Genomic DNA, 12,832 nt, shown 5'->3' on the forward strand with positions numbered 1-12,832 from the left:
ACCCACCTCCCTTTCCTGCAGCGCGGCCGCCAGCGCCCTGGCCTGCCCTTCGGCCTCGGCCACCGCTCGCCCCCCTTCCTCCACCTCCTCCTCCAGACGCCGCTTGTCCTCTGCCAAGCGCTGCGCCTCCCTCCGCCATTGATCTCTCTCATCCCGGCAGCTCGTCAGCTCCTTCTCCGTGCTCCTGGGGGACACGCACACCTCGTGTTAGGGGGGGGAAGTGACACCCCAATTCCCGGGGTGGGGGGCGGGGGGGGTCTCACTCGAGGCGGAGGGTGAGGAGGGTCCCCTGCTGCTGCTGTTCCTGCAGCTCCTTCTCCTGCTGCTCCAGGCGCTGGCGCAGCTCCTGGACCTGCTGCTCCAGCCCCGCTCTCACCCGGCGGCTGTCCCCCAGCGCAGCCCGCAGGTCTGACACCTGCCCCTTCAGGTCCCAGGGGGGGCGCTTGGGGCGGGGGGCGGCGGCTGGTGCTGCTGGTGGGGCACCTGTGGGGACACTGGGGGGATTAGGGCTCTGGAAGGTTTGGGGAGGCACAGGGGGGCTGTAGGAGGACTGGGGGCGTTCTGAGGTACTGAGGGGGGGTCTCAGTTTGGGTTGAGGGGCTTGGGGAGGGGCTGGGAGTTGGGAGGCTGTTTTTGGATGGGAGGGTTGTGGGTTTTTGGAGAGGCCAGGCCCTCCCCATTTTAACACCCACCCCTCCGCATCCCCCCCCATCCGGATGTTCGCCTCCTTCCACCCCTCAGGCCGGGGGTGCTTTGGGGGTACCCCAAACTCACCACCTCCTGGTCCCCATCCTCCTGCGCTCTGCACCCCAAAACACCCCCATGCTCCATGGGCTCTGCACCCCCACATTTATTCAGCTGTGTTGAAGTTGCCTTGGGGGGGTGTGGAGGGAAGCACCTGTTTTGGGGACAGAAATGCCTATTTGGGCACCAGCACAGTGTTGTCCTTGGGGGGAACTGGAGATGCTCCAGCCCCCTCTGGTGCTCCTGCTCCTCGGGCAACACCGGCCGCACACGGCAAAAGACACGGATGTTGTGTCTTTTTTTTTAATTGTCTCCTCATTTTGCTGGAGGAAAGCAGGGAGATCTCCCCCCTCCGTGACCCACCTCCCTTTCCTGCAGCGCGGCCGCCAGCGCCCTGGCCTGCCCTTCGGCCTCGGCCACCGCTCGCCCCCCTTCCTCCACCTCCTCCTTCAGACGCCGCTTGTCCTCTGCCAAGCGCTGGCGCCTCCCTCCGCCGGGTCCCAGCTCCGTCTGCCGCTGCCGCGGGTTCTGGTTCTCCCGCTCCAGCCCCCGCCTTGCCATCACACCCCGCAACGCGAGGAACCCGGCCCTCACCGCCCCCATCTTCCCCCCGCGCTCCTTCAAACCGCCCCGCCCCGCCCCCCAGCGCGGCTCTCCGCCAATCGCGGCTCTCCCGCCGCCCCACCCAGCCAATCGGCTGCCAGAGGAGAGACCGCCCCTCCCGTGCGTCACCTGCCTGAGCCCCCCCCACCTGAGCCCCCCCCCCCGAAAGGTGTCTGCCTGACGGGCCACGGCGGGCCTCGGGCTGTGCTGCGGGGCTCTTGTGCTTCCTCAACATTATTTTCCACTTTCTGTGGAAAAATTGTTCCCAATATCCAATCTGAACCTCCCCTGGTGCAACTTGAGGCCGTCTCCTCTCGTCCCATCGCCTGTTCCTTGGGAGAAGAGACCGACACCCCCCCCCCGGCTACACCCGCCTTTCAGGGAGTTGGAGCGAGCGAGAAGGTCTCCCCTCAGCCTCCTCTTCTCCAGACTGAACACCCACAGCTCCTTCGGCTGTTCCTCAGAAGGTCTCCAGACCCCTCACCAGCTCCGTTGCCCTTCTCTGGACCCGCTCCAGCACCTCAAGGTCTTTTTTTGTGGTGAGGGGCCCAAAACCGGACACAGCCCTTGAGGTGGGACCTCCCCAGTGCCCAGTACAGGGGGACGGTCACCTCCCGAGTCCTACTCACCACGCTGTTCCTGACACAGGCTGCTGGCCTCCTTGGCCACCTGGGCACGCTGCTGGCTCATGTTCAGCCCACAGTCGACCAACACCCTCAGGTCCTCTTCCTTGGGGCAGCTCCAGCCGCTCTGCCCCAGCCTGGAGCATCCATGGGATTGGTGTGACCCAAGGGCAGGACCCGGCACTTGGCCTTGTGGAACCTCATCCCATTGGCCTCGGCCCATCGATCCAGCCTGTCCAGATCCCTCTGCAAAGCCTTCCTGCCCTCCAGCAGATCAACATCCCACCCAGCTTGGTGTCGTCTCTGAAGTGCTTGAGGGAGCACTCAATCCCCTCCTGCAGATCATCGATGAAGATGTTGAAGAGAACCGGCCCCAGCACCCAGCCCCGGGGGACACCACTGGTGTTTCTAGATCTTTCAGGAAGTTCAGAGTGACACTCACAGGGAATGGACCGCAGCAAATCACGGCTCCCAGCTCAGACCCCGGGCAGGAACACCCCGTTGCCAGGTCCTACAGATGAAACCTCGAGAGCTCCCTGTGCTGAATGTGTCTAAAGGCAGCGGCATGATGGACGAAAGGATTCCTGAAAACCAGATTCATCAAAAGCGACTTCTGTAAGTCCCTGGGCAAAACTGCCCACGGTGTCACCACATTATGGAATCACAGAATCACACGGGGTTGCAAGGGACCTCTGGAGATCATCTCCTCCAACCCCCTGCCAGAGCAGGTCCACCCAGAGCAGGTCCCAGAGGAAGGTGTCCAGGTGGGGTTTGAATGTCTCCAGAGAAGGAGACTCCACCACCTCCCTGGGCAGCCTGTCCCAGGGCTCTGCCACCCTCCCAGGAAAGAAGTTCCTCCTCGTGTTTAGGTGGAACTTCTTATATTCAAGTTTGTGCCCGTTTCCTCTTGTCCTGTCCCTGGGCACCACTGAAAAAAGACCGGCCCCGTCCTCCCGACACCCACCCTTTAAGTATTTATAGGCGTTGATCAGATCCCCCCTCAGTCTTCTCTTCTCCAGACTAAAAAGACCCAAGTCCCTCAGCCTTTCCTCATCAGAGAGATGCTCCAGGCCCCTCAGCATCTTTGTAGCCCTCTGCTGTACCCTCTCCAGCAGTTCCCTGTCCTTCTTGAACAGGGGAGCCCAGAACTGGTCCCAGTGCTCCAGACGGGGCCTCCCCAGGGCAGAGGAGAGGGGGAGGATGACCTCTCTCCACCTGCTGGTCACGCTCTTCCTGATGACCCCCAGGATGCCATTGGCCTTCTTGGCCACAAGGGCCCATTGCTGGCTCACGGCCATCCTGTTTTCCACCAGGACCTCCATGATTTCTGAATGATTCAGATGATTGCTGACCCTCCCCCAGGCTTCACCTTGAGCTTCTGCATGACATGGTGGAGGCGGCACCGCTCCATAGAATCATAGAATTTCCAGCTCCAGCTCCAGCCCGTGGAACCACTCCTGCTGATGTCCCAACTGCTGCTGCCCCTGGGAAGCCCCAGACTGGACTCAGCGACAAGTGGGAACCGGATTCCAGCTCTGGGGTCAGGAAGGCACGGATCGGGATCAAAGGCAGATGAACAGACAGGGTCCTCCTCGGACGTCGGCCATTGGAGAAAGAGCTGACCCTTTGATCCCTCAGCTTTTATCCTGAGCGTGGGGCAGATGGGATGGAACACCCCCTTGGTCAGTCTGGGGTCACCTCTCCTGTCCCCCTCCTCCCTGGGAGTGGGACCCTTCCACGCTTTTTCCCGCTTCTGACCCTCCAATGGGGCCAATGACGAAATGGGATGCCCTTGGTTGTGACAGCAATAAGTGGAAGCAGGAGCCTCTCTGCTCCTCGGCCCTTGGCGTGACGCACAGACCTTGCTCCGGGCGCTCCAAGAACCAGCGGTTTTCTCCACAAGACACTGTTAATTTCAGAGAGTCGGAAGAGGCCGAGTTGAGAAGTAAAATTACTGACCAGGAAGTTGGTTCTGTTTTGCCTCAAACCGGGCCATCAGTGCAAAAAACCATCTTTTTTTCCTACTTTTTCTGGAGGAAAGCAGGAAGAACTCCCGCCCCGTGACACACATCCCTCTCCTGCAGCGCAGCCGCCAGCTCCCTCCTTGCGTTCCTCCAGCCGCTTCTCCTTTGCCAAACTTTCAGCCTCCCTCCGCCAGGTCACCAGCTCCAGCTCCAGGCTCCTGGGGGGGGGACACGACACCCCGATTGCTGGGGGGACTCATCTCAGACAGAGGGCCTCCCACTTCCCCCGCTCCAGCCCCACCGTCGCTCCCCGGCTGTCCCTCAGCGCAGCCCACGGGTCTGTCACCTGCCCTTTCAGGTACCAGGGGGCACTTGGGGCGGGGGGCGGCAGCTGGTGCTGCTGGTGGGGCACCTGTGGGGACACTGGGGGGATTAGGGCTCTGGAAGGTTTGGGGAGGCACAGGGGGGCTGTAGGAGGACTGGGGGCGTTCTGAGGTACTGAGGGGGGGTCTCAGTTTGGGTTGAGGGGCTTGGGGAGGGGCTGGGAGTTGGGAGGCTGTTTTTGGATGGGAGGGTTGTGGGTTTTTGGAGAGGCCAGGCCCTCCCCATTTTAACACCCACCCCTCCGCATCCCCCCCCATCCGGATGTTCGCCTCCTTCCACCCCTCAGGCCGGGCGTGCTTTGGGGGTACCCCAAACTCACCACCTCCTGGTCCCCATCCTCCTGCGCTCTGCACCCCAAAACACCCCCATGCTCCATGGGCTCTGCACCCCCACATTTATTCAGCTGTGTTGAAGTTGCCTTGGGGGGGTGTGGAGGGAAGCACCTGTTTTGGGGACAGAAATGCCTATTTGGGCACCAGCACAGTGTTGTCCTTGGGGGGAACTGGAGATGCTCCAGCCCCCTCTGGTGCTCCTGCTCCTCGGGCAACACCGGCCGCACACGGCAAAAGACACGGATGTTGCCCTGCAGAAGGGGAAGAGCCGTGATTTTGGAGGTACGGGGCGGGGGATTCAGATGATTTCCCACCCCCCCCCCCAGACCCCCTCCCGGCTTCACCTTGAGCTCCTGGACCAGATTATGGAGACGACGACGCTCCATCTCCTGCCCGTGGAGCTGCTCCCCCTGCTGCTCCACCTTCTGCTTCTGGGCGGCTGCCTCCAGTCGCAGCTCGGCTGCCAGCGCTGCCTCCGCCCGCAGGTGCCCCTCTGTCACCTGCAGCTGGACCTGGGGGGGGAGGAGAACAGCCCTCGGTTAACACAGGAGGGGGAAAGACTGGCTCCGCAGGGGTGGAAAAGCAGCCCTGGTTGGGGGGACGCACACACACAGAAACCAGCCTCGACTGCGGGGTGCTGAGACAGCCCCGCTCCCGGGTGGCGCTTTGGGGCTGAGAGCAATCGGAGCAGAAAACCACCTTTTTTTTTATTTTTCTCCTCATTTTGCTGGAGGAAAGCAGGGAGATCTCCCCCCTCCGTGACCCACCTCCCTTTCCTGCAGCGCGGCCGCCAGCGCCCTGGCCTGCCCTTCGGCCTCGGCCACCGCTCGCCCCCCTTCCTCCACCTCCTCCTCCACACGCCGCTTGTCCTCTGCCAAGCGCTGCGCCTCCCTCCGCCATTGATCTCTCTCATCCCGGCAGCTCGTCAGCTCCTTCTCCGTGCTCCTGGGGGACACGCACACCTCGTGTTAGGGGGGGGAAGTGACACCCCAATTCCCGGGGTGGGGGGCGGGGGGGGTCTCACTCGAGGCGGAGGGTGAGGAGGGTCCCCTGCTGCTGCTGTTCCTGCAGCTCCTTCTCCTGCTGCTCCAGGCGCTGGCGCAGCTCCTGGACCTGCTGCTCCAGCCCCGCTCTCACCCGGCGGCTGTCCCCCAGCGCAGCCCGCAGGTCTGACACCTGCCCCTTCAGGTCCCAGGGGGGGCGCTTGGGGCGGGGGGCGGCGGCTGGTGCTGCTGGTGGGGCACCTGTGGGGACACTGGGGGGATTAGGGCTCTGGAAGGTTTGGGGAGGCACAGGGGGGCTGTAGGAGGACTGGGGGCGTTCTGAGGTACTGAGGGGGGGTCTCAGTTTGGGTTGAGGGGCTTGGGGAGGGGCTGGGAGTTGGGAGGCTGTTTTTGGATGGGAGGGTTGTGGGTTTTTGGAGAGGCCAGGCCCTCCCCATTTTAACACCCACCCCTCCGCATCCCCCCCCATCCGGATGTTCGCCTCCTTCCACCCCTCAGGCCGGGCGTGCTTTGGGGGTACCCCAAACTCACCACCTCCTGGTCCCCATCCTCCTGCGCTCTGCACCCCAAAACACCCCCATGCTCCATGGGCTCTGCACCCCCACATTTATTCAGCTGTGTTGAAGTTGCCTTGGGGGGGTGTGGAGGGAAGCACCTGTTTTGGGGACAGAAATGCCTATTTGGGCACCAGCACAGTGTTGTCCTTGGGGGGAACTGGAGATGCTCCAGCCCCCTCTGGTGCTCCTGCTCCTCGGGCAACACCGGCCGCACACGGCAAAAGACACGGATGTTGTGTCTTTTTTTTTAATTGTCTCCTCATTTTGCTGGAGGAAAGCAGGGAGATCTCCCCCCTCCGTGACCCACCTCCCTTTCCTGCAGCGCGGCCGCCAGCGCCCTGGCCTGCCCTTCGGCCTCGGCCACCGCTCGCCCCCCTTCCTCCACCTCCTCCTTCAGACGCCGCTTGTCCTCTGCCAAGCGCTGGCGCCTCCCTCCGCCGGGTCCCAGCTCCGTCTGCCGCTGCCGCGGGTTCTGGTTCTCCCGCTCCAGCCCCCGCCTTGCCATCACACCCCGCAACGCGAGGAACCCGGCCCTCACCGCCCCCATCTTCCCCCCGCGCTCCTTCAAACCGCCCCGCCCCGCCCCCCAGCGCGGCTCTCCGCCAATCGCGGCTCTCCCGCCGCCCCACCCAGCCAATCGGCTGCCAGAGGAGAGACCGCCCCTCCCGTGCGTCACCTGCCTGAGCCCCCCCCACCTGAGCCCCCCCCCCCGAAAGGTGTCTGCCTGACGGGCCACGGCGGGCCTCGGGCTGTGCTGCGGGGCTCTTGTGCTTCCTCAACATTATTTTCCACTTTCTGTGGAAAAATTGTTCCCAATATCCAATCTGAACCTCCCCTGGTGCAACTTGAGGCCGTCTCCTCTCGTCCCATCGCCTGTTCCTTGGGAGAAGAGACCGACACCCCCCCCCCGGCTACACCCGCCTTTCAGGGAGTTGGAGCGAGCGAGAAGGTCTCCCCTCAGCCTCCTCTTCTCCAGACTGAACACCCACAGCTCCTTCGGCTGTTCCTCAGAAGGTCTCCAGACCCCTCACCAGCTCCGTTGCCCTTCTCTGGACCCGCTCCAGCACCTCAAGGTCTTTTTTTGTGGTGAGGGGCCCAAAACCGGACACAGCCCTTGAGGTGGGACCTCCCCAGTGCCCAGTACAGGGGGACGGTCACCTCCCGAGTCCTACTCACCACGCTGTTCCTGACACAGGCTGCTGGCCTCCTTGGCCACCTGGGCACGCTGCTGGCTCATGTTCAGCCCACAGTCGACCAACACCCTCAGGTCCTCTTCCTTGGGGCAGCTCCAGCCGCTCTGCCCCAGCCTGGAGCATCCATGGGATTGGTGTGACCCAAGGGCAGGACCCGGCACTTGGCCTTGTGGAACCTCATCCCATTGGCCTCGGCCCATCGATCCAGCCTGTCCAGATCCCTCTGCAAAGCCTTCCTGCCCTCCAGCAGATCAACATCCCACCCAGCTTGGTGTCGTCTCTGAAGTGCTTGAGGGAGCACTCAATCCCCTCCTGCAGATCATCGATGAAGATGTTGAAGAGAACCGGCCCCAGCACCCAGCCCCGGGGGACACCACTGGTGTTTCTAGATCTTTCAGGAAGTTCAGAGTGACACTCACAGGGAATGGACCGCAGCAAATCACGGCTCCCAGCTCAGACCCCGGGCAGGAACACCCCGTTGCCAGGTCCTACAGATGAAACCTCGAGAGCTCCCTGTGCTGAATGTGTCTAAAGGCAGCGGCATGATGGACGAAAGGATTCCTGAAAACCAGATTCATCAAAAGCGACTTCTGTAAGTCCCTGGGCAAAACTGCCCACGGTGTCACCACATTATGGAATCACAGAATCACACGGGGTTGCAAGGGACCTCTGGAGATCATCTCCTCCAACCCCCTGCCAGAGCAGGTCCACCCAGAGCAGGTCCCAGAGGAAGGTGTCCAGGTGGGGTTTGAATGTCTCCAGAGAAGGAGACTCCACCACCTCCCTGGGCAGCCTGTCCCAGGGCTCTGCCACCCTCCCAGGAAAGAAGTTCCTCCTCGTGTTTAGGTGGAACTTCTTATATTCAAGTTTGTGCCCGTTTCCTCTTGTCCTGTCCCTGGGCACCACTGAAAAAAGACCGGCCCCGTCCTCCCGACACCCACCCTTTAAGTATTTATAGGCGTTGATCAGATCCCCCCTCAGTCTTCTCTTCTCCAGACTAAAAAGACCCAAGTCCCTCAGCCTTTCCTCATCAGAGAGATGCTCCAGGCCCCTCAGCATCTTTGTAGCCCTCTGCTGTACCCTCTCCAGCAGTTCCCTGTCCTTCTTGAACAGGGGAGCCCAGAACTGGTCCCAGTGCTCCAGACGGGGCCTCCCCAGGGCAGAGGAGAGGGGGAGGATGACCTCTCTCCACCTGCTGGTCACGCTCTTCCTGATGACCCCCAGGATGCCATTGGCCTTCTTGGCCACAAGGGCCCATTGCTGGCTCACGGCCATCCTGTTTTCCACCAGGACCTCCATGATTTCTGAATGATTCAGATGATTGCTGACCCTCCCCCAGGCTTCACCTTGAGCTTCTGCATGACATGGTGGAGGCGGCACCGCTCCATAGAATCATAGAATTTCCAGCTCCAGCTCCAGCCCGTGGAACCACTCCTGCTGATGTCCCAACTGCTGCTGCCCCTGGGAAGCCCCAGACTGGACTCAGCGACAAGTGGGAACCGGATTCCAGCTCTGGGGTCAGGAAGGCACGGATCGGGATCAAAGGCAGATGAACAGACAGGGTCCTCCTCGGACGTCGGCCATTGGAGAAAGAGCTGACCCTTTGATCCCTCAGCTTTTATCCTGAGCGTGGGGCAGATGGGATGGAACACCCCCTTGGTCAGTCTGGGGTCACCTCTCCTGTCCCCCTCCTCCCTGGGAGTGGGACCCTTCCACGCTTTTTCCCGCTTCTGACCCTCCAATGGGGCCAATGACGAAATGGGATGCCCTTGGTTGTGACAGCAATAAGTGGAAGCAGGAGCCTCTCTGCTCCTCGGCCCTTGGCGTGACGCACAGACCTTGCTCCGGGCGCTCCAAGAACCAGCGGTTTTCTCCACAAGACACTGTTAATTTCAGAGAGTCGGAAGAGGCCGAGTTGAGAAGTAAAATTACTGACCAGGAAGTTGGTTCTGTTTTGCCTCAAACCGGGCCATCAGTGCAAAAAACCATCTTTTTTTCCTACTTTTTCTGGAGGAAAGCAGGAAGAACTCCCGCCCCGTGACACACATCCCTCTCCTGCAGCGCAGCCGCCAGCTCCCTCCTTGCGTTCCTCCAGCCGCTTCTCCTTTGCCAAACTTTCAGCCTCCCTCCGCCAGGTCACCAGCTCCAGCTCCAGGCTCCTGGGGGGGGGACACGACACCCCGATTGCTGGGGGGACTCATCTCAGACAGAGGGCCTCCCACTTCCCCCGCTCCAGCCCCACCGTCGCTCCCCGGCTGTCCCTCAGCGCAGCCCACGGGTCTGTCACCTGCCCTTTCAGGTACCAGGGGGCACTTGGGGCGGGGGGCGGCAGCTGGTGCTGCTGGTGGGGCACCTGTGGGGACACTGGGGGGATTAGGGCTCTGGAAGGTTTGGGGAGGCACAGGGGGGCTGTAGGAGGACTGGGGGCGTTCTGAGGTACTGAGGGGGGGTCTCAGTTTGGGTTGAGGGGCTTGGGGAGGGGCTGGGAGTTGGGAGGCTGTTTTTGGATGGGAGGGTTGTGGGTTTTTGGAGAGGCCAGGCCCTCCCCATTTTAACACCCACCCCTCCGCATCCCCCCCCATCCGGATGTTCGCCTCCTTCCACCCCTCAGGCCGGGCGTGCTTTGGGGGTACCCCAAACTCACCACCTCCTGGTCCCCATCCTCCTGCGCTCTGCACCCCAAAACACCCCCATGCTCCATGGGCTCTGCACCCCCACATTTATTCAGCTGTGTTGAAGTTGCCTTGGGGGGGTGTGGAGGGAAGCACCTGTTTTGGGGACAGAAATGCCTATTTGGGCACCAGCACAGTGTTGTCCTTGGGGGGAACTGGAGATGCTCCAGCCCCCTCTGGTGCTCCTGCTCCTCGGGCAACACCGGCCGCACACGGCAAAAGACACGGATGTTGCCCTGCAGAAGGGGAAGAGCCGTGATTTTGGAGGTACGGGGCGGGGGATTCAGATGATTTCCCACCCCCCCCCCCAGACCCCCTCCCGGCTTCACCTTGAGCTCCTGGACCAGATTATGGAGACGACGACGCTCCATCTCCTGCCCGTGGAGCTGCTCCCCCTGCTGCTCCACCTTCTGCTTCTGGGCGGCTGCCTCCAGTCGCAGCTCGGCTGCCAGCGCTGCCTCCGCCCGCAGGTGCCCCTCTGTCACCTGCAGCTGGACCTGGGGGGGGAGGAGAACAGCCCTCGGTTAACACAGGAGGGGGAAAGACTGGCTCCGCAGGGGTGGAAAAGCAGCCCTGGTTGGGGGGACGCACACACACAGAAACCAGCCTCGACTGCGGGGTGCTGAGACAGCCCCGCTCCCGGGTGGCGCTTTGGGGCTGAGAGCAATCGGAGCAGAAAACCACCTTTTTTTTTATTTTTCTCCTCATTTTGCTGGAGGAAAGCAGGGAGATCTCCCCCCTCCGTGACCCACCTCCCTTTCCTGCAGCGCGGCCGCCAGCGCCCTGGCCTGCCCTTCGGCCTCGGCCACCGCTCGCCCCCCTTCCTCCACCTCCTCCTCCAGACGCCGCTTGTCCTCTGCCAAGCGCTGCGCCTCCCTCCGCCATTGATCTCTCTCATCCCGGCAGCTCGTCAGCTCCTTCTCCGTGCTCCTGGGGGACACGCACACCTCGTGTTAGGGGGGGGAAGTGACACCCCAATTCCCGGGGTGGGGGGCGGGGGGGGTCTCACTCGAGGCGGAGGGTGAGGAGGGTCCCCTGCTGCTGCTGTTCCTGCAGCTCCTTCTCCTGCTGCTCCAGGCGCTGGCGCAGCTCCTGGACCTGCTGCTCCAGCCCCGCTCTCACCCGGCGGCTGTCCCCCAGCGCAGCCCGCAGGTCTGACACCTGCCCCTTCAGGTCCCAGGGGGGGCGCTTGGGGCGGGGGGCGGCGGCTGGTGCTGCTGGTGGGGCACCTGTGGGGACACTGGGGGGATTAGGGCTCTGGAAGGTTTGGGGAGGCACAGGGGGGCTGTAGGAGGACTGGGGGCGTTCTGAGGTACTGAGGGGGGGTCTCAGTTTGGGTTGAGGGGCTTGGGGAGGGGCTGGGAGTTGGGAGGCTGTTTTTGGATGGGAGGGTTGTGGGTTTTTGGAGAGGCCAGGCCCTCCCCATTTTAACACCCACCCCTCCGCATCCCCCCCCATCCGGATGTTCGCCTCCTTCCACCCCTCAGGCCGGGGGTGCTTTGGGGGTACCCCAAACTCACCACCTCCTGGTCCCCATCCTCCTGCGCTCTGCACCCCAAAACACCCCCATGCTCCATGGGCTCTGCACCCCCACATTTATTCAGCTGTGTTGAAGTTGCCTTGGGGGGGTGTGGAGGGAAGCACCTGTTTTGGGGACAGAAATGCCTATTTGGGCACCAGCACAGTGTTGTCCTTGGGGGGAACTGGAGATGCTCCAGCCCCCTCTGGTGCTCCTGCTCCTCGGGCAACACCGGCCGCACACGGCAAAAGACACGGATGTTGTGTCTTTTTTTTTAATTGTCTCCTCATTTTGCTGGAGGAAAGCAGGGAGATCTCCCCCCTCCGTGACCCACCTCCCTTTCCTGCAGCGCGGCCGCCAGCGCCCTGGCCTGCCCTTCGGCCTCGGCCACCGCTCGCCCCCCTTCCTCCACCTCCTCCTTCAGACGCCGCTTGTCCTCTGCCAAGCGCTGGCGCCTCCCTCCGCCGGGTCCCAGCTCCGTCTGCCGCTGCCGCGGGTTCTGGTTCTCCCGCTCCAGCCCCCGCCTTGCCATCACACCCCGCAACGCGAGGAACCCGGCCCTCACCGCCCCCATCTTCCCCCCGCGCTCCTTCAAACCGCCCCGCCCCGCCCCCCAGCGCGGCTCTCCGCCAATCGCGGCTCTCCCGCCGCCCCACCCAGCCAATCGGCTGCCAGAGGAGAGACCGCCCCTCCCGTGCGTCACCTGCCTGAGCCCCCCCCACCTGAGCCCCCCCCCCCGAAAGGTGTCTGCCTGACGGGCCACGGCGGGCCTCGGGCTGTGCTGCGGGGCTCTTGTGCTTCCTCAACATTATTTTCCACTTTCTGTGGAAAAATTGTTCCCAATATCCAATCTGAACCTCCCCTGGTGCAACTTGAGGCCGTCTCCTCTCGTCCCATCGCCTGTTCCTTGGGAGAAGAGACCGACACCCCCCCCCCGGCTACACCCGCCTTTCAGGGAGTTGGAGCGAGCGAGAAGGTCTCCCCTCAGCCTCCTCTTCTCCAGACTGAACACCCACAGCTCCTTCGGCTGTTCCTCAGAAGGTCTCCAGACCCCTCACCAGCTCCGTTGCCCTTCTCTGGACCCGCTCCAGCACCTCAAGGTCTTTTTTTGTGGTGAGGGGCCCAAAACCGGACACAGCCCTTGAGGTGGGACCTCCCCAGTGCCCAGTACAGGGGGACGGTCACCTCCCGAGTCCTACTCACCACGCTGTTCCTGACACAGGCTGCTGGCCTCCTT

General features: G+C 62.7%; 1 pseudogene; it reads right to left on the bottom strand.

The window, feature by feature from the left end:
* LOC141476093 (carboxy-terminal kinesin 2-like) overlaps positions 1 to 12,832 on the bottom strand; it is a 34,532-nt pseudogene that overhangs the window by 7,179 nt on the left and 14,521 nt on the right.

The sequence above is a fragment of the Numenius arquata genome, chromosome 28, assembly GCF_964106895.1.
Source record: "Numenius arquata chromosome 28, bNumArq3.hap1.1, whole genome shotgun sequence".
In the NCBI taxonomy this organism is placed as follows: domain Eukaryota; kingdom Metazoa; phylum Chordata; class Aves; order Charadriiformes; family Scolopacidae; genus Numenius; species Numenius arquata.